At 35.6% G+C, this 22040-nt stretch overlaps 1 non-coding gene across 1 annotated transcript; it reads right to left on the bottom strand.

The window, feature by feature from the left end:
* Positions 1-13622: 13622 nt before the first annotated feature.
* On the bottom strand, positions 13623-13696 carry TRNAN-GUU (transfer RNA asparagine (anticodon GUU)). Its single transcript has one exon. It is a non-coding gene; the product is annotated as a tRNA-Asn (tRNA).
* Between the last annotated feature and the right edge of the window lie 8344 nt (positions 13697-22040).

Raw genomic sequence — 22040 nt, 5'->3', positions numbered from 1 at the left:
TCATCCATTTAACCCCTACTTGTTTTACTATTCGGACCCTAGGTATACAATCAGCCATAACCTCCTGTAAATGCTCCTTGACCACTTCCCATGCTCTATCGACGTCCAGCCCTTGCAGTTGTACATGTTATGGCACTGATCCAAGCAATCTCCTAAGCTTGCCATACTTGCCAGCACGGTAATTCCACATATACCCTGTCTTAATCGAAAATTCCACACCTTTAGCCACCTCCCATTTCAAGATCTTATGATCACTCTCACCAATAGGTGGCAACATGGAATGGTGTGGAAAATCCTACGTCAGATGTTGAAGTTTTACCCCTATAAAATCAGTCATGTTCAAGAATTGCGCCCGGGTGATGCAACCCACACGAATCGACTTATCTTTGAGATTCTTAGCGCTCATGGAAGTGGATAATGCATGGCCGTGGCAGATTTAATGGAGTGACGAAGCGCACTTTTATTTGAACGGCGATATTAACACACGCAGCTCTCTCATTTGGGCTGCAACTAATCCGCACGTGTGTCTGCAAATTACTGTCCACTCGCCCAAAGTCACAGTGTGGTGTGGATTTACGGCATCTTTTATCATCGGTCCATACTTTTACGAGGAAAATCGCCAAAATGGACCAGTTACCTGTTCCGTCAATGCTAACAGGTATGACAATATTCTACAGAACTACAGTTCTGTAGCATATTGCCACAACTGCAGCAAAGAGGATGTCTCGATTCCTCCATCTTCATGCAGGATGGTGCACCATCCCACATCGGACTTCGGGTGCAGCGTGTTTTGCGAGAACATTTCTCTGACAGAAGAATCATTAGTCATGTATTTCCCACGCCATGGCCACCGAGATCGCCTGATCTCAATCCTTGTGACTTTTGGCTGTGGGGATTTCTTAAAAGCATTGTGTATCAAGGACATGTACCCGATATTCCAACTTTGGAAGATCGAATAACGTTACACGTGAGTCAAATCAATTCCGATATGTTGCGAGTCACTGTGGAAAATGTCGTGCACCGAATGCAGTTCCTGGAAGATCAGAATGGTGGTCATATTGAACCGCATTTGTAATTAACAATAAACGTCATGAAATTGATGTGTGCTGTCTCTCGTTTGCCATTTAATCATTCATTAGTCCCACCTACTAAAATTAATTTGGAGGCTCCAAAATTTCCCTGTTGGCGATTTTGGGGACTTTTTTTTCCCGTTAAATCGAATCCCCATGTTCCACTGTGCACGTCTACCGAATATTGGTGTGTTTCGTCCAATACATTGCTCGCTAGAGGGCTCTGAACACTTGACGCTATTTTATAATCACCCGGTACGTGCAGTGGCGCGCTCGGGATTTAATCTTGGGGGGGGGGGGAGTTGAGTAGACGATTTGAGAATATACACTACGCATCGCATACGAGCTATGACTGAGCATCTGCAATGATCACTAATTCATAAACAATATAGAAATAGAAAACACCACACAACATAAATTTAAAAAATGAATTTTAATTACTGTACGCCCACAGATGCGAGACCCCTACACTTCTGCGCATGTCAGAAGAAAGAGAAGCCATTCCGATAAGTTAATCAATCCGTCTTGTGGGATGAGTTTGTTTATTATTACACGTCAGAAAATTAACTTTTCTTTTATGAACATGGAAGTTTTTAAAGTGGCAACTATTTGGTTTTGTAACAGTAGAAAATTTTATTTATGCACGTGATTTCGCATGATGGTATGGAATTCTTCCATTGCCTTATTCCTTTTTCCCCTTCAATATGAACTGACTCTTCTTGGCACCGAGCCAACTGAGGGTCTTGGATCTGTGGTCAGACAGCAGGAAAAGATTTTTGGAAATTTTTCTAGTGTGTTTTCCCTTTTTCTTTGGGGGAACAGGGCTCCTTGCCCCTCCTCTGGGTGTGCGACTATCTACGTGTGTTCCAAAAAAAAAAAAAAAATTAACATTGGTTGTTTTACATATTATTGCGAATATCCTTCTTGTGTGATTTTCGATTGTGTAGTGGTCTATTTTAAAATACTGACTTTTTTTTAGGTAATTTTTAGAAGCTAGTTTGAGTCATCTTCTTATTTGTTATTTGATTAACAAATAAGAACTTATGTGTTTCTCGAAAAGAAGGCCTTCACACAAAACGTAAAATAAATAAATCTTAACGGCTGAGAAGTCTTTTTAGCTGTAACTTTTTAGTTCTATAGTCAGTCAGTCTTCTCGCCCTTAGTAATCACTGATATCTTTTTATTTATTTATTTATTTATTTATTATATTGGGCCCATATACGAAAGGTTGGCTGGTCAACCTGCAGTACGTTAGTACCATATATAGGTATGGTTCAAGACTATCAGTGATCCAACAGCATCCAAGAAAGAAAGTAATTACAAACGACAACTGCTATTTCATGATCTTTGGCACGAACAAGTAGGGTTTCTTTCTGGAAACTCGTGTTTTTAATTCTACAACTCAAGAAGTTCTCTCGTGGAATATATATAGTGTTAGAGTGTTAGGAGCTAGTGATCATGAAATAGCAGTTGTCGTTTGTAATTACTTTCTTTCTTTCTTGGATTTTCGACTGTGAACTTAGAAGGGTTTTTCGTTTGTTTGGGCCAAGCGTTATGACTTTTTCTCACTCCACTAAAAACATTATTCCAAACCTTGCTTCTCTGATAAGTTTCAAGAATGTTCAAACAAAAAAATTCAGCACACCAAAATGGCTCGAGACAAAAACTTTAGCTTCATACTCACCGTATACCGAGAATCGCAATGGCCACAAAAAATAAAGCCATGAATAAATTCAAATCAGATTTTGAAAGGGGAAGACAGAAAAAATTTCCCTCTCTCTCTCTCTCTGTCTCTCTTACACACATACACACACGCGCGCGCGCGCACGCACACATATCCGAATGGTACCATCGTCATCTAGAGATGAAGGTGGCCTCCTGAAATCATTTGTTTCCTGTACAGATGGCTAAGACAAATCACTTTCCTCACAAAAATTAACATCTCGGTGCATGGTTCTGGTTTTTATCACAGCCTGAATGCAAGTCTTCATACTGATGTGTTCCACCCAATTTTTCTTAAAACTTACGCTTCAGAATGAACACAGATTTTATATTGTTTTTATAATCTATCATTCCGTCTGGCATGTAATGTAAAGAAGAAAGCAAGCCTATATTCAATCCATTCCAAAAAATAAAAAATTAAAAACAGGAAGAAGAAGAAGAATTCAAATGTTAGGTATAAAACTGTCAAGGCATCGTCCTCGATTCATTTGTCCAGGAAATAATGATCATCCGCTTCTTTACCAGTTAAAGCCTATTCAAATAATGCCAGTATAGATTTTACAATTCTCTCTCTCTCTCTCTCTCTATCTATCTACAGAGTCTCCAAACCTTTCATTGGATTGGATTTCACAATCCAATGAAAGGTTTTGAGACTTGTATAATTGTTCTTGATGTTTTATTGTTCTTTATGTATAATTGTTCTTGATGCTTCCAAAATCTTTAATCAGATCTAGCGCATGGCGGTCTACATAGAAATTAACATCTTATGATCGTCTTCCATCCTCTGAAATTAATTTGTCAATTTCTTCTTTGGCCGGGTGGTAAATATCGTTTCCTATTTTCAGATTTTAAGACTAATGCCACAATATCCTAGCACCCGGCATTTTCACTCCCACATAAAAATAATCTTCCCTCATTGATTTCAAATTCTATCTATGAATCTGCAGATGAGAGTACACTCGATTCTTCTTCTTCATTTAATAAACCTTAAAATCTTAAACTTTCATCCAAGTCTTGAATATTGATCTCCTTCAGTGACAGCCGTAGCAAATGAGGGACCCAACTGACACATTTGGGTGGGCTCCTCGTTTCGGATAATTAAGTATCGAAAACATATATCATACCGTGGTGCTCCGCGAGACAAAAAAACACAACTGCGAAGCAGTTGAAACCAAGCGAATCGCGGCGAAGCCGCGTTACATTCGGTAGTCGAATATTTAAGCCGGCCTGGTTGGCCGAGTGGTTAGTGTACCCGCTCTTCAACCGACAGGCTGCGGATTCGAATCCTGCCATGGGCATGGATACTTGCGGTTGTCTTTAAATTGTTCATTTTCATTCGGCGATGCAAAGAGGTAATGGCCACTGGGCAATTGTCTCTTCTGAAATCGTTAAAACAGTTAGTAATCAGATTTTGCGTTATAACCCCTACATGCAGTAAAAGTACGATTTCATTGGTGTCGCATTTACGGCGAAAATAAACAGTGCGGGTCCTGGAAAAGTAATTTAAGATACAAATACCAAATTACAGAAAAATAGAGGAGGTATTCTGTGTACTTGAATTGATACAGTAATTGAAGTCACGATAAGCTCATCAACACAGTTGATATAAACAAAGACATACCTGAAATCCCTAATTGCATTTATATGATCTTGTCAGCGAATCTCTGCTTCCCATACGTAGCTGAGATGATAGACAAAGAGTTTTGTGTTGCATGTGATTCATGATTTCCTTTGTTAATATTTACTTTTTCATTATGGTAAACAAGGAATAGTTAAATCACTAATTTGGGGATTTCACACTTCAGGGTAAGTCATTTTTAAGAATTATATGTTCAACGTGATTGCATTCTAACTTATGCTACCATTTGTTCTTTAACGGTATTCGTTTGTTCTTTTTCTGTCTGTGATCACGTGTGCTTATTTTAAAGCACTTTTTTTTATAAAATGCATGGTCATCATTGGAGTGACACGAATTAAGTGTTACACTCGGAGGTTTTAACACAAAGACTGGTTTGACAGATATCTCAAGAAATGTATTTCCTTATTTTCACTGCAAACAACGACCCCGCTGCCACCTAGTTTCCACCATAGAGATTTTCTTCTGGGTTGTGATGGGCGGAAATTTTATGTTTGGCGGAGCGTCAGATTTTTACCTTGAGGTGTTATTGAGGTTGATTGCCTGGGCCTTGATCCACCCACTGGCTTTGTGGTGAACGTGCATCTCTACCCTGTAGGGAGTATTCTCATTTCAGACCAAACTTACATGTCTTGTTTTATCCACCATAGCTTCCCCCCTCCCCTTTGTTCTTGTTACTCATTAGTAAATACGCAATTTCACACACACACAAACATATTACTGTTCTTGAAAGTGGTCTGGTCTTGCACAAAGAGAATACATTACCATGCCACATATAATTCACACCTATCTTAATTAATGACTGTGTTTGTTTACCCAAAGCATTATTCGGTCACTGCCTGTTGCTCATTAACGATAATCATATTAGCATACTTTTTTTTTTCCCCAAAGTGTAGCGCGAATAGATTTTAAGCCTTTCCTCCCTAGCTAGACGCTTTCTTTGGGTCTCCTCAGACCTCAAGAATATTCATTGTGGTCCGCCTTCAGAACTTACCACCAAAAGCTTTCGAGTCTCTTTCAATGCGCGATGTTTGATACAGTAGCTACAACACTGACCAAAAATCATTTACTATCCGAAAAACAAGTTACTCTTGGCTCCTTCCAGAACTAATGTACAATTTCTTTATTTTATTTTAGGCTTTACTCACATAGCAAGTTGGAAATCTTCCCACTAAAGAGAGTATAAAACAACTGGTATTGCGCATAATGCATTGTTCATCTCTAGAAAAAAACCTTTTCATAAGTAGGATGGTGCTGCGACATCGAGCAATGAAAATTATGTCATATATTATTATTATTATTATTATTATTATTATTATTATTATTATGTGACACCTCCAGGGAGTCCAAAGACTCATCGAGGGAGAGTGTGGCAACAGCATCGAACGATTAAACTCCTTCCAACTACTAACCGCGCTCAAACTTGCTTAACTTTTTGCGTGAGCCATTAGTTGCAGAGGCTCTATCAATCGATTAACCTTTACTGGCATATAGCACACTCGTCCACACATGTGTTGCAAAAATTACACCATCTTTATTTTTTCTAGAATGATGGATACTAATAACAAACTGTGCGACATAATAAGGTATACGAGTAAATGCAGGAAGGTACACCTTGGATTCTCCCAACCAGCGCCCAGAGCTTTGGGGATATGTACGATATTGTTGACTGAGTGGTCATCGTATCCACTCTCTTACCAATAGGTCGCGTGGTCAAATTCCACCGTGGACATGGATGTTTGTGATTGTCTTTAGGTGGGAGATGAATTTCATCGCCCTTTGTGATGTCACCTTCCCCTTACTGAGGGCCTGAATGGGCAAAAGTTCCATACTTGGTCTCTAGAACAGGGCTTCTGGACTACGTAAAAAATACAAAAAACAAAATCCACCATGAATGGAATAAATTTTGGAATGCTGTGCTATGGAGACGATCAAGATCATACGTGTACACTGTTTAGATCAGATGGTTGTTTTCTGTGTGTGGTGATTTAGAGAAGTGCGGTATTAGGTGTGGAAACGCTTCTCCTGGTTCCGAACACTACAACAAGCATCTCTTGTTGTAGTCCTCATAAAAATGAAACGTCATATCCAGGGCTCTATATATTGCTATATTCTACTCATCATGGAAAAAAATGTACTGTCCAAGGCCTCCTCTCCATTATTTTAATATCTCCTAGCAAGTTAATGGAGTTCCATCAAGCGAGTAGGGCTGTAGTTGTCTGAAGATCATTTCCTTTGTGTGAGAACCATTGCAAGAAGTCAATAAGAATAAGACGAACAGTAAAAATAACATTGATTTTTTAAAAATATATATATATAATTAATTATATTAATTTTTGTTGCTAGAATGGCTTTTTATATTATGCATATTTTTGGTGTTTTCCTAAATAAAAAAGACTTCGTTTAAATAACTATTTTTATTAAATTTAAAAAAGTGTCTATTTTGTTCATTCTGCAGCTGCAAAATCTGTTCGCCACGGGTGAGTGGGCAAACATGTCGAGCCTTGGTCAGTGGTGTTGCTAGAGTTTTGCCATCTGGGGCGATCCCTGAGTTTGCCCCCCCCCCCCTCTCTCTCTCTCTCTCAATACACACCAAAAATACTACAAAAAAAAATGAAAACGACGTAAAGGAAATAAATTAAAACACTGTGTTTATTTTTGAAGTAAAACTTTCATTTCAACATTCTATAATGTTGAATTTTGCTAACAGAAAAGCAAAATCGTCGATGACATTGGCGAAGTCTATTTCATCACTCAGTTGCTGTTGTATTGAAAGTATGGCAAGATTTTTTAAACGCAAAGTGTCGCCCTGGACGGACTTCCCCCTCCGTCCCCCTAGCTACGCCACTGGACTTGGTCATAATCATTCTGGATTATGACCATAAAATAATGAATCATGAGATACTGCAAGAGTTAAGGCGACATGATTTGAGGATTCGAGATGGGAAATGGCTAGTCCATCCTCTCTGAATCCCACACTTTTGAGAAGATTTGAATGTTCAGCATTACTAAAGAACTGAGTGCCAGTTTGATGAAGGAAGGGGCCGAAAATGCCCGTAATCTATTTATCAACATGTGAAAAGTGTAACGATTAGAATAGCATCTGTGATTCATCGAATTCAAAAAGCTGGATCAATGGTATTAAACTTTTTGGAAAATACCAGGTAGCTCAGTATAATTTTAGTATTGTAGCCTGTTAAAAATGACAAATAAATCATCTGCTTACGCCGAGTTAAAAAACAAAATAGTATTTAACATTATTTATATAATAATGTTAAAATGAAATAGTCTTCAGTTGTTACAGGAGCTTTTGTAATATTGGACGTCTGTTTTCAGGATCCTTTATCAAACTATGGTCTATAATCCAAGGCAGAATCACTTTCCATAAATCAAAAAAAAACAAAAACAAAAAACAAACAAACAAAAAAAAAAAAAACTGAGTGAATGATCTTAGAGACAAAGGGCATGTATTTGACTAATTCTGATTTCTTTCTACATCTGTGCCTTGTGATTTAAAGTGTGGTTTTCTTAATTTTTTCAAGTAAACAACATTCTTTGTACACGTGTCTTGCTAATGGTATGTAATGCTATACCACTGGTGGAACTACGGGAAGGGTGATTTATATGGACGAACCACGACACGTTCTCTAATGATGAAGGTTTTACTACAGACTTCTTGGTTATTTCCAGCACTTGGACCGTAGTTATTTATCGCCAAGCGTCTCAGTTATGTCGTGTATTATATTTTTGTTTGGGTAGTGTTTTTTTTTTTTTTTTCCACAGAGGATGAAGCGCCTTAAGCTTGATCAAAGGGAAAGTCTGTGTGTGTGTGTGTGTGTGTGTGTGTGTGTGTGTGTACTTGAAGTTCATTAAATGCACAGGAAGTGAGTTTATCACCTTTTTTTTTTAATTTACTTTTTATAAAGTAATCATAGTAGAGACAGAAAGGAAATACCTGTCAAACCTTTCAACAATGGGGCATTTGCATATAGTACTTAAATTAGCACTGCCGCAAGCGATGGTGCTAAAATAACTGTTGTCAAAGCGATATTGGACACTATCTTTACCCTCAGTCAGATGTGAATGATAGTTGGTTCTGGGCGATTGTCACAGAGTCCAAGGTTATTAGTAATCTCTTAGCGAGGAACGTTCAAGGTGATTTAAGATGGTCAACAGCAATTTGTATGTAATGAAACATTTTAATTTTTTAATGCTTGAAATTATTTATTCATGAATAAACTATTTTTATTTATACCATATATCTAATAATAATAATAATAATAATAATAATAATAATAATAATAATAAGCATTTTAACAGCTTGGACTAAATAAAAAAATAAATATTTATTAATTTTTTCCCCTGTAAACGAAGACATTTAGTTTGGCGCCTCCTAGTGTCCGTTATGTTCAAATCCCACTGTTTTAACAACAGTCTCGAATTAACTTTTCCTGCAATCTTCTATGTAAGGAAATTGTGTAATACACGGCATAATAATCGCATTAAAAAAAAAAAAAAACTGGATACCTTTCTTCACGTGACCTCACGCGTAGTGCTTTGATCAAGTTTTCGAAGCTATTTTATGACACACGATATAATTTATTTTATGAATACGGGATCGTCTCGCGATGTGTTTTAGGAAGAACCAGTACAGCACGTCTAACAACTTTTCTAAGAAGAATTTCTTAAAATCCACCCAAGCTATTATCCGAATGTGAAAAGCGAAATATAATTTTCTACAAATGAATAGTTGTGGGGGGGGGGGGTAGATAGAAGAAAAGGAGGAATACAACATAATTAGTTTTATAATTGCAAATAGAAATAAATGTTCGTTACTAACGTTTCGTTAAGTACTAGAAAATTCAGTTTGTTCCATTTTAGAGCAATCTTTGAATGCTGCAGATATTTTTAAACTCTGGCTCAGAATAAGATTAGGTGATGATTTGTCGATGATAAAACAGTGTTTTTCTTTCTCCTTTACTTTATACATTATACTGAGTATTACCTGACACTCGCGTAAATATGCAGAACTGGAAAAGACATGCTATCGTAGCCTACTCTACACACAATAAAAAAGAATATAATCAAATTTGTTCACTTTAAAAGACAAAGATCCTACGCCATTTGCAAACCAAATTAAGTTGACTCTACTCACATAATAAACGGTGAGCTAACAAAGATAAGAACAGAGGAATTTGATGAAACCAATCAGAATTTGAAACATTGGATTCGAGGCCCTTGTCCGTCACAAGATCTCAATTGGGTGAACCATTTTTGAAATCAATTGGAAGATAGATTTATCAGTATCGCTACAGTAAGTGATGACTTAAGAAGACCATATTCCTGTGGACACGATCTGTACGATTTTGTGTATGAATTTAGATGAAGAATGGTTCTTGGTTTCCAAAGCTATCTAACCGAAACTCGTGATGTGATATCATATTGTTAATTAGCATTACTAAACTACCACAGTGTTTAATGGTTTTTCGAGTGAAACAGGAGAGAAATACCGAGTTGTATTTCTCTGGATTATCGACTATCGTTGTATATATTTTAAACAATATATAATCCTATCAAAGAATTATTTTTTTCCAGCCTTCATAAGTAGAAAGGTATAATTTCTTCAAATAATTCAACTTCGGTAGTACTAAATACCATTATTTCTGATGCACGCAAAATCAACAGTCTGTATTTTTCAGAAAGTTGGCAATTATAATTTTAGAACCAATTCTGAATTGTGCTAATCTTATTGCTATGTTTAATAATCTTTAAGCATTCAATATGTTGCAGAAAAATATAGCTCACTTAAGTTCTTCACTTCCGGTTTTTGTACGATATCCGGTTTATCGAATTCTCTACTTTATTTTCTGATTTTTGTTATTATTACGTATTCACGTACGTGGGGATGACTTTTTTTTTCTTCTTTTTTTTTTCATCCATGCATATGAAAAGCGTAATCATTACAGTCCAGTTAGCCCACCAAATACAATACAAATTGGTTTCAAAGATTTCATTTCTAGTTCCGGACCGACTGGAAAGTGATCCACCAACCACATGAAGTCCTGCTCTTCCTGCGCTAACAAAAACTCTCTAGAAGGAATGCATGACTAAATCCACCGATCAACTTCCCAACTTTAGGAAGTGAATAAGCAGCTGGTGAACCGTAATACAAGGAATACGCCAGAACTGTAACAGGAAGTGTCGGTCACCGCCATCTGTCGGTAGACCGTAGAGTAAATCCATGCAAAAAAGTCGAAATGGTAGAAGACTTAAACAATCCGTATATACCGTAAACAACCCCCCCCCCCCGCCTGCTAGCGGAAGTGAAGGGAGGAAAAAGAATTATAACGAGGAACACTTAAACTTCGAAGTGCTAGAAGTTTAATAGAAAGAAGTCTATTGTTCTCTTACAAGGGAAAAAAGGAGTTAAAGGAGTCATTTTGAATCTACACCTGCATTTAATCAAAACCGTAAACTGAAAGGATTCATCCCGATGGTTGCTCAAATCATGACCGTTTCCTAGTCATAAATACCGACGATGGTTAACATCAGTGGATGTGTTTATGCGTATGTTTTGACAGTCCTGTCAAAACAATGTCTTTTCAGTGCAACTTGTAATTAACTTTTGATAAGTTGCAGTGTGTTTACTTTTAAGTCTAAACATATTCACATGAATGCATCCTACTCTATTTTTTCAAGCAGTAGTCATGGTATCTGTTGTTATCCAAACTTCTCATTTATCAAATCGCTTGCCTCGCTATCTCTTTCTGAATCTTTATTCAGAAAGAATTTATTTTCTGCTTTCAGTTTTGCCTTATTTTCAATTCGGCTTATATATTTTTCTTCTCCCACACTAATATAGTTTTTCTACTTAGATAGTTATGTGCTTGATCCAAGAATAAGGAATGATTTGTCACATTCCATTTCATTTCTTTTTTTTTCTTTTTTTTAGCTTGTACCGGACTAAGCCTATTTCTTTCCCCCGTTTAAATTGATAAAATAATTTAACTTTATTTATTCATTTGAATAACGAATTTCCCAGTTGGGAAATACGGAATAAATAAGTACTCGTAAGTTGTTTGGAAATATTCCCAGAGGCTGTAAGGTGTGCTCATGGGTTCAAAAGCGACATTGGCATTTCCTATACCTGGAGATGTTTTTCCCATGATGTTCCACTTTATCAGTTTACGAACGTATCAAGTTTTCTAAAGAACACGGACATTTAAACATATCGAATGTCGGTTTAATTAGTTTCAGCTTTTATATAGAATCTAGTTGATTAATCAAAATGTAGGAGCAATCCTGTTGATTTTGATTTTGTTTAATGTTGATTTTGTAATCAACATAAATGACTTCATTAAGTTGCAAAGACAACAATATATGGATACAAATAAAAACAATAATGATAAATCATGCTCTGAACGATTTAGGATATTTTAAAACTTATTTATTCTTGTATTAATAACATACTTTTTTTTTTAATTAATGTTTTCTCAGGAGTGTTTTTAACATTCTGAGACTGCTGATTTATGCGGAGGATTCTAAATTTCTTTAGGATTAAGTGTGTTAACAGATTTCAACTTAAAAAAAAAAAAGAAATGATTATATCCATTGATTAAAACTGTAATATAGCAGTGACATTTTTAAGTGTATTAATTATTTTAAATACTGCTTTTTACAGTAAGTAGTAGCAAAACCAAAATAGTAAAAAAGTATTTCTTGGTAACTACTTGCTATTCGATAAGGCAGAAAGAAAGAGAGAGAGAGAGGCTCTACAAGTCTTTAACCTTTACAAGGGGAAACATTCAGCAACGCCCAGATTGGGTGTTCACATTCGAGGCCAAGCTGATCATAGAAAGAATGAAGGTTAAAGTGTTGTTTCCAAACCATATGGCGTATCAATACATGAAATTGATGTCTGAAGTTAAACGCCCCGAAATAAAAATTCTAGGACTCCATAAAGTGGAATACAAAAGATTCAGATCGCAGGATTCAAATTGCGAAGCATAAATGATCATTACAGGTCATTACATTGAAAATGGGACATTTTCCCTTACAGTATATAAAAACAGTAGCTTTATATTACTATGGGGACAATGCTTAGAGGATGGAGGAAGCAAAAAACGAAAAACTAAACGGCCGTTTAGAGCCTAATGTAATACACTATTGTTTAAAGGTTGAAGTCTTTTATCATACGGAAGTCAATATGTTAGTAGAGCAATACAGGCTAAAAATAATAACTTTCTTTTTCTTTCTTTGTTTTCTTTTCTTTTTGTCCTTTTTTTTTCTTTTTCTGTTTTTTAAATCAACAGTATTTCTGGTGTGCTAATTCGCTATCAGTTGTTTGCAGCTAGTAAATTTTATAGCAGTATTACTGGAAGTGTATTCATGATATAAACATCTATGCACTATTACCGTTTTAGCCCAAAACTTAGAAAAGCTGCTCTGAATAATATCTGTAAGACACAAAGGGTATTTTTTCAAGTTTCATTAGGATTAGGATTCATTTGTTTCTGTGAAGAACAAGTATTTGCATATTTGTTCCATCATTCACAAATAGACTCATTTCTGCTGTTTCTTTTTTTTTTCTTTCTTTTTTTTCCCTTTTTTTTTTCTCTCTTCTTTTGCAAAATATGCACGCATCTTTATCTTTATATTTGAAATCTGAAGCAAAACTTGTCTATTTCATTCAGTTTTTGATTTCAGTTGGCCTATTTTTAGTGAAAAAATAAGCAAATAATGTTATCTCAAGTATACCTAAGCAAAAAATAAATAAATAAGATAAAAATAAAATAAAATAACAGCTTAAAGTTTACCAATCATTTTATTTTTATTTATTTTATTATTATTTCTATGGTCGTGTTCATTACCTTATTTCTTTCTTCTCGGGGGTGTAGCGTAAATTTAATTAAACTAACCGAAAACAGAAAATACGTCTTCATGTGAACACGTACATTGAAAACGAGCAATCGTGTGATGTTTGGTTTCCAATGTTAGCAAGCAGCAGCACGAGACCTTTTGTGAAACTCGCCACGGTTCTTCCATCCAAATCTCTTTCGATAAAGTAGACTTTTGTCAAATTTAATGCTATGTTATTTATAGTATTCAGTTATAAATATTAAAAACAGAGAGAAATGAAAATAATAATAACAATATTAATTATAGAACACATTTTAAAGAAAAAAACTCTTTTTCGCCCCCGGGTGGGCTCGAACCACCAGCCTTCCGGTTAACAGCCGAACGCGCTAGCCCATTGCGCCACGGAGGCCACATATTATTTAACATAAAGCATCTACATACAATCCAAATAAATATATATATACATTTGTACATAGAATGCTTATTCTAATTGGCATTTTGATTTACATTTCTTGATCTTATTGCGCCACGGAGGCGTACATTCATAACTGTTCTATTTAAAAAATCATTTCAATACTGCAATAAAAAAAGGCGTACTTTATATGAAAATATAATTAAAAACTTTTAATTAAATGAATAATAGTTAAACCTACTGTTCGCAATGAGTCTCAAAGTTCGACTTTGATCTCTCTCAAGTATTCTTGAGGGCTAATCCTAAATGATACTTTTTTTAAAAAAATTGAGAAATGGATTGGAAGTATACCTAAAACGATAATCATGTGCAAAAAGAAAGTCTAACCGTTTTCTTCAAAAAGTAAATAAATAAAATAAAATAATAATAAATAAATTTTTAAAAAAATTATTTAAAATTTAAATTTTCCTGATTGGTAACTCAGCATCATAATATGTTTAAAAATTGTTAAAATAATCAAAAAAAAAAAAAAAAAAAAAATTGCTGAATACAGTTTAATATGTTCGTAGCAAACTCCAATTATTAATAATTTTTTTTTATTTTTAATTTCAAACTATGGAAGTATTGTGTTTTACTTACTGAAGTTACAAGTTCCGATTCACTAACTTTTCATTTAAAAAAAAAAAAGTGATATAATTTGGATACGGAGAGAAAAGTAATGTATTATATCACTGAAAGATGATATCTTAGAATCATATTATTAAAAATATTAGAATGAAAGATGCTAACTTTTTTAACCATACTCTTAAAATTACAAATCTTGAATACCATCTTTAACACATTCCAATTAGAACCATGGATCAACCAAAGATCACATGTGCCATTAACGATTCTGAAAATCAAATAGGATGTGCATTACAATGTCACATGCCGCATTGGACGTCGAAGTATGGTTCTAATAGATCAAAGGAGTTGATCCTATTACTATTGAAAATAATAATAAGAAGAAGAATCCGCGCTATTTTTTGTGGGGGGGGGACAAGAGGTATTACTTTTGTTCACTCATAAAAAAAAAACTCCCATAAGCAATCCCTACAAAAAAAAAAGCACAACGAAACAATTTATATCAGCTTTTAATAAGGTAAAACGTTTCATAAACACCTGATCAATTGCAAGAGCATCTATCCCTGATGTTGCTTTGCAAGTAGAAGTAGTAATAAATCAAATACCGAAACATACATCAGAGAGAGAGAGAGAGAATTTTCTGGAGTACAGCTGCGATTATCCTTCCAGCTGCTCCGTGGATTACGTAGGACCTGACAGGAGTTTGAATACGAGATGGCTATTTTACATGTTAATAGAGATACTCATATGGGGGTCTTTCAAATTTGCAATGCTTGGAACAAAAGCGTGTTATCTGTTCTTTATAATGGTATTGACTTATTCTGCGCAAGATGCTTCCAAAGTTTGCGTTCCATTATTGAAATGTAACTCAAGTCTTCACTTTGCCGAATCCCGACCAGGTCACATGCGCTCTTTCTTATTTGTACGAGCTGCTGAATTAATTCTCTTCTTTATTCCCACGCAATTCATAATTTAATTTCACTTGCCGTGGAAAGAATAATTGACATGTTTCAAAAGTGAACGCTTCGCTAATTCGGATAATTATTAGACTATTTGCAGTGTGAAGATTTATTGCCTTTAAAATGAGATTTTTTTTTTTTTCTTCGCTTGTTCTTCTTTAATGAATATACATAAGAGAACTAAGCCTGTCTTTTGAGAAGGGCGAGTCACCAGTGTGGAGCTTTATCGCATGGGATTCGCGTCTGAACGAATGTTGCGTGCAAGTTCCCCATCAGTGGGGTTGGCCGATGAGTGCTGTTCTTGCAAAAGAAGAAAGAAAGAGAGAAGGCGTAACCCCCCCCCCTCCCTCACGTGCTAAATGAAACAAAACGGAGTGTCTTTTGTTGGATGCATAGTAACGAGGATGGACTGCGAAACAAAAGATCTCTCGGAGACACAATGCAGGTCACAGTCTGTTTCGTCTGTGAGGACGACGAGGAGGCAATGGAGACATTTCCTTCTTATTTAAACTTATCGCTTGAAAGAAGACGAAAGTTCGATAATGAAAGTGTGCTTTATTGCAAGTGTATTTGTATTTCACTCATTTCTCTCGTCGTTAGCACTTTTTTCATCAATATCAGGAAGTGCATTTGGTTTGTAGGATTTGATAGGACGAGACGAATCTTCATAACTGTATTTGCAATTGAAAGTAAGGTAACTAGTCTCATATTAATCACACATATAGATAAATAGAAGCGTATGGATATACCATAGGACATGCACAAAGAGAGAGAGAGAGAGAGAGAGAGAGAGAGAGAGAGAGAGAGAGAGAGAGAGAGAGAGAGAGAGAAAAAAGGTCCTTTTTGTATTTGAATATAAATTTATGATTTAGGTGAGAGTTGAAATTTATAAATTACCAAGTAAGTCCTGGATTTTAGAAACACATTCTTTGAGTTCATCATAAGTATTTTCCCAGAAATATCGGAACATTTTTCTGTAATTAGCGAAATCAGAAAGATTATATTTAATTCTCTGAACATCAGCACAAAGTACAAATAATAACGGCCTTGAATCACCTGAAAAGTTGGAGACTTGAATCTTGATATGGTTTAGATTAAGACTCTAGAGTGGACGGGCCTCTATAAGGAGGAGGATGCAGTGCCATGCCTAGGCAGGTGCAACCGGTGTAAATGCACATGGCCTAGGACGAAGAGGGCCCCTGAAATGTGGTATCGAAAAATAATCAGTATTATATTTTCATTTTCAAATTTTAAATTTTGCCGCCATAGGGACCGATTCATAACCATATATTATAATATTTTTAAACAAAATTTCTATTTCTATCGTGTTTTTTTTTTTTTTTTCAAAAAAAAAGGGGGAGAGCAAAAATAAAATCTTGGATATTTCCGTAGTTACGGCACTAGGGGACTGTACTATTTTTTCAGCTGTTGTTTGCCTTTTATTGGCAAAATTTAGTCTATTTACAGTTCATGACTACATATTAGAACCAGTCTTGCTTCTTAGAAACGGTCTTGTAGTCATTTACTTTTCAACGTTTACAGCCGCAGTTTCATCATTCTGTTTCAACAACATAAAAGCTTTTAACTACGAATCCTTCCTTGCAAAACAATACCACACATTTCACTCAGTCGTTGGCCTTTATCTAAAGTTCCTCCTCCTTTCTCCACTACCCACAAGAACAGTTTTCTTAGGTGCGCCCCGTTGGTATTTGCAAAGCACCTTTCTTTTTTGTTCCTTCTCTGACACCTGCTGTCAACAAAGTACGATAATTCCAAGTTGAAATAGTTTATTTGATAGCAGTGGATCCAGTTGCAGTATGATCGGGTTGCTGAAGACTGGTTAATTTCGCCTTTCTCTCTCTCTCTCTCTCTCTCTCTCTCTCTCTCTCTCTCTCTGTCTTCCCCTCTTTCCTGCCTCAATTTGTCATTTTGGACTCTCATTGTTCTCACAGTGGATAATGTCTGTGACTTTTAATTATTTATTTACATAATTAATCGTTATATTATTGAATCAAATCTGCTTTTTCGTTATTATTAGACTCAATAAACTCTGCCAATCCCCCACCTTATAAGACAGGCTAACTCACTTTCAAAACAAAACAAAAAAAGATATTTTTTTTGTTTTTTTTTTAAATTTTTCAGAACACACAGCAAACAGCTGATATCGTAAGACATCTGAACATTTGTTTGTCTTGTTTCTCATACAGATAGATCTAACATTACTTTCACAAGTGATGCATCGTATAATACATCATTTAAAAACAGCGATTGTTCGTTAGTGAAATATCTAATAATATTTGTAAAATTGCTTTTTTTTTTTTTGGAAGGTCGTTGATAGCTTGCATAGAAACAATGGTCTCTTCCTAGACAGAATGTTTTTTTTTGTACTGTACTTTGCACCTAAACTTTCTTCTCAAGTGTTGAAATCTTGTTTATCAATTTTCAGCTTTGTGCACACTTTTTTTTTTTTTTGGCCTTAAGTCATGTGATCATCTAAAATGTTTAAAAATCAACGTTTTCATCTTATGAAACTTATGATTAGTTCCATTGTTCCCAAACTCACTGAAATCGTATTTAAAGACAATTTCGGTGAGTTTAGTACAATAATCTCTCATTACCTGTCTGTCCTCTAAATTTTCAAACTATCAAGAAACTCTCCGAGTAGTAACTTCAAACCAGTTGTACACAAATGTGGCCTATGCAAGTGTGAGCTCCACAAAAGAGCTGTGGTAGAGATACGAAATAATTTTCCAAGTGGAAGGATAAAAAAATTCGAGCTTAAATCACACTTGGATGTGTTGCCATGACGACACCCGCTATATACTATTCATCGTTCCATGAATGGATATCACTGTTACCGTATATCCGTTTTCATACGAGGAATAGCTAGAAAACCTCGAGAAGGCGTTCATGTGATTGTAAGTGAAATTTACAATCACATCTTCGCGTATTTTTTTTTTTTTAAACAAGATCCTTTATGCATTTGCAAAATTCTTTATTCCTGACTGAAAGGGGAAGCATAAAATGAAGATTTGTGACCTGAGGCTTGGAACTACGTCTGGACACAAGAAGGCTGCGTTCCTCTCTAGAATTCCATGTTATTCTTCAGCAATGTAATATACGACTGCATTCCATTATAGTCACAAATGCAACAGGAAACCCCACGTCACGTTATCTTGAAGAACCTTAGGCAAGTAATAATGAAACTTAAAAAAAAAAAAAAGAAAAAAGAAAACTGCGGAAGACAACACAACAACCCGGAATAGGTTCATTGAGTGTGCAGCCATTACTACGTCATTCACATTGTGTACGGGACTGCTGAACAATCGCCAGACACTCACCCTCCACCCGTACACAGAGGCAAAGCAAGGGCGCCTTCCATCAATCATTTCAAGTGTGTTTATGTTACCAAGATTTAAACCGACCTCGTTAAGAACTTTCTTCTCCCCTTTCTGCTAGTGTGTTTATAACGAGGGGACTTGAGGGAGGGAAAAGAAACCCTACTATTCTTAGATGCGAGCACAAAGGATGATGGCTGCTAATGACTGCTTTTATGCCTGTTCGCTATGGTCTCTTGAAGTGCGTGATTTAATCCTCACTCGCTGATTTCGTTACGTCTTTGTTTTCAACTCTACTGACGTATGAGACTGAACAAAACCGCCAATTATGTTAGATAGATGAATCGTATAATCGGTGGGTAATAATAAAATGATGGTGTGGCAGAATTCTACAATGTATTTACATGTTTTATGGCGGTTCAGTCAGTATCTTCACTGCACTTTAAATAACCAACAAATTATAAAATCATAAGGCTGATAGACATAATAAATCAGCATCGACAAGACAGGTTGCTGTTCTGAGCTTGCTACTGTATTAAACATTATAACAATGAGTCTCGTGGTATAACTGTTAGAACAAAACAATCATTACTGTGTATGTACAATCGTATTTAAAGCAAATAATGCATAAACTGAGTATATTTATCCTGTAATCACGTTGAAACTTTTAGAGCCATAATAAGATCCATCTTATTATGATATACTGTCGTCTTATATCTTCGGCATACTTGTCGGCTTTTTACGAAGACGGATGACACCCGCTAAGAAGAAAGACGAAGTTAAGAGATAATATTTACTTTTGCTGGAAGACGAAAATGGCAATCTGTTTTTCACTAGCAAATCGACACCAACCAGGAAGAGAAAGGCAAACTTTGACGCTTCAACTCTTTCGCTGGAGCTAACAACGTCAGGTAGTTGGCTAATATTTGGCTACGGGAAAATGCGGTTCAAGTTTTTGAACCCGAATTAATGTAAATAATATGAATTATGAAAATTATGTCGCCTACTACTATTTAATTTAGTTATAATTAAATTATGTAGCTAACTGTTAATTGTTCTGAAAATTATGTGGCCTATTTTACTTATTCAAACCGAGTGTAGTTTAACGACAAATTAATTTAATATTTCACCTTGTTCTTTAAGCGTTTCCTTTGTCTTTTAGTCACTTTATATCTCACCCTGATTTATAACTTATTCTTATAACATCCGAAGTAAGTCGACTTTTCTGGCATACTCCAGACAAGGTCCCATTCCTGTCGTGGTCTTAAACACCACCATTTGTAGTTCCGACTTTTATTGTAAGTGCAGTCTTCCGAAAGACTAAAGGAGTATCCCAAAGGAGAATGTTTGGAAACGTGTCGGCAATTCACTTTCCTGAAAACAGAAAAGGGGGTTCAAGTAGTTTCCCCTATTCGCTTTGTCTTTAACCCAATTATTGGACATGCGTGCAGTCCGCTGTTGATTTAAATCCTCCACGTACTTTTCAACGAGAATACAATGACGGAGTATGTAAAGGCGGCATTTGGCCTTTCCTCGGGCATTCTCACGGCTATTATTTGCTTTCCTTAGTAAGTGTACTTAAGTGGGACGAAATCTGTTTGGTTTCGTCTGTCGTCTGTGTTTCCCTCTTTTGAATCTCTCTCTCTCTCTCTAATTAAAGACTGTAGCTCATTTAGGGATGCATTTACAGCTTTTGTTGGAAGAATTCAACAAAGCAGAAAGATCCGGTTCAGGATAAGACACTTCTGTTAGGATGTTGTACTCTTTGATAAATGTCATAAATATCATACACTGTGTGTGTGTGTGTGTGTCCATTTTAATTTCCGCACAGCAGTTTTTGTTCGTTCCAGTCCAATGAATGGATTACATCTGCAACTTCCGGTTTCAAATTTCAATCATTACATTCTTTTCCTCACTTTAATTGTACTTTCACAACTCAAAATAAGATTTTTATTTAAAAAAAAATGAATTTTCTGTAGTTTTTATTGAACCGAGTATCAGCATTAACATCTTTAATTACAAGAAACCAAGTTTATGCACTTTTATAAGTGAATGGGGATCGTTCACCTTTAGTCGTTCAACATCAACTTAGTATCATTTTTTGTTTGTTTTGTCCAAAAACGAACTCCAGCTCAATTGTACAAAAATCTGAATACATCTTTTAATTCTACGCCCATAGTACAATATGGTCCAAATAACGGACTATATTGCAGCTGGATTCACATGCAGAACCGTTCTTAGAATTAAGCATTTTATATTCAAACTTAAACTGTGAATTCGAATCATGTCTATAGCAAGTATGCTCCATTATGATCTCAAGAATATAAACAAAACGCAACGATTACATGCGATTAAAATACTCCTTAAAAATAAGAGAGTTTTTTAGTCTTACTAATTTCTGGCGGCAGCATAAAATAGAGACAGTATTGGAAAGCGAAACAGCAAAAATTCTCTGGGACTTTCGAATACAAACTGATCGGCATTTGGAACACAATAGAACTGGAAAAAATTACTAAATATCGAGATCTGGCAATCGAAGTTGGCCGACTGTAGCTTCAACACACCAAAGTCATCCCAATAGTTATCGGTGCACTTGGTGCAACTTCAAAGAAGCTATCCAACTATTTACAGCAATTAAACATCAACGAAGTGACCCCCATATGTCCTATAAAAAACAGCATTACTTGGAACAGTCCATATTTTACGACGCTACCTGACGGACTATTCTTAGATTCTTGGGTAGAATCTGAATTGTTCTGAATCACCAGTCAAATTTTTGTTTATATGATATCTTGTTTTGACTGTGTATCAATTATGTGAATAAAATAATAATATATGAAACAACCCTTTATGTCATACAGCTACTTTCAGTTGTTTACTGCATGCTGAACGAGTGATGGAGTGCTGCAGACAGTCAAAATGAGACGCAAAGGCAAGGATTAAAACCAATGCAGAAGAATGACAGATTATTGTCGCATTATATTACAATAATAAATCGTATTCCCAAATTGCAGACATAGTTAAAAGAAGTCGTGAGACTGTGCAGGGTATAATAAATCGACCTGAAGATAAAAAAAAAATTCTAAAAAAAAAAATTGTTCTTTTCCAAAGAACTATTTTTTTCCTCAATGATTGCTATCTAGCAATCATTGAGGGAACCATGGGTGGGTGTGCTTATTTAGACATCCTGAAGAGAAACTTGCAGCAGAATGTTGATGATTGGATGTTGGGAATGATTACTACGTCCAGCAGGACAATGATCCAAAACATACAGCAGAGATTGTCCGTCTCTGGTTGCTCTATCATACTCTTCTCACACCCTGAAAACTCCAGCTTAGTTTTCAGACTTAAACCCAATAGAGCATCTTTTAAATGAACTAGAATAAGAACACACGAAACAACTAGCAAGAATAGACTGAA

This window comes from Typopeltis vanoorti, chromosome 2 (genome assembly GCF_054136105.1).
Source record: "Typopeltis vanoorti isolate ZY-2024b chromosome 2, IOZ_Tvanoo_1.0, whole genome shotgun sequence".
NCBI classification, from domain to species: Eukaryota; Metazoa; Arthropoda; class Arachnida; order Uropygi; family Thelyphonidae; genus Typopeltis; species Typopeltis vanoorti.
This window is presented reverse-complemented; position numbering and strand designations above follow the sequence as displayed.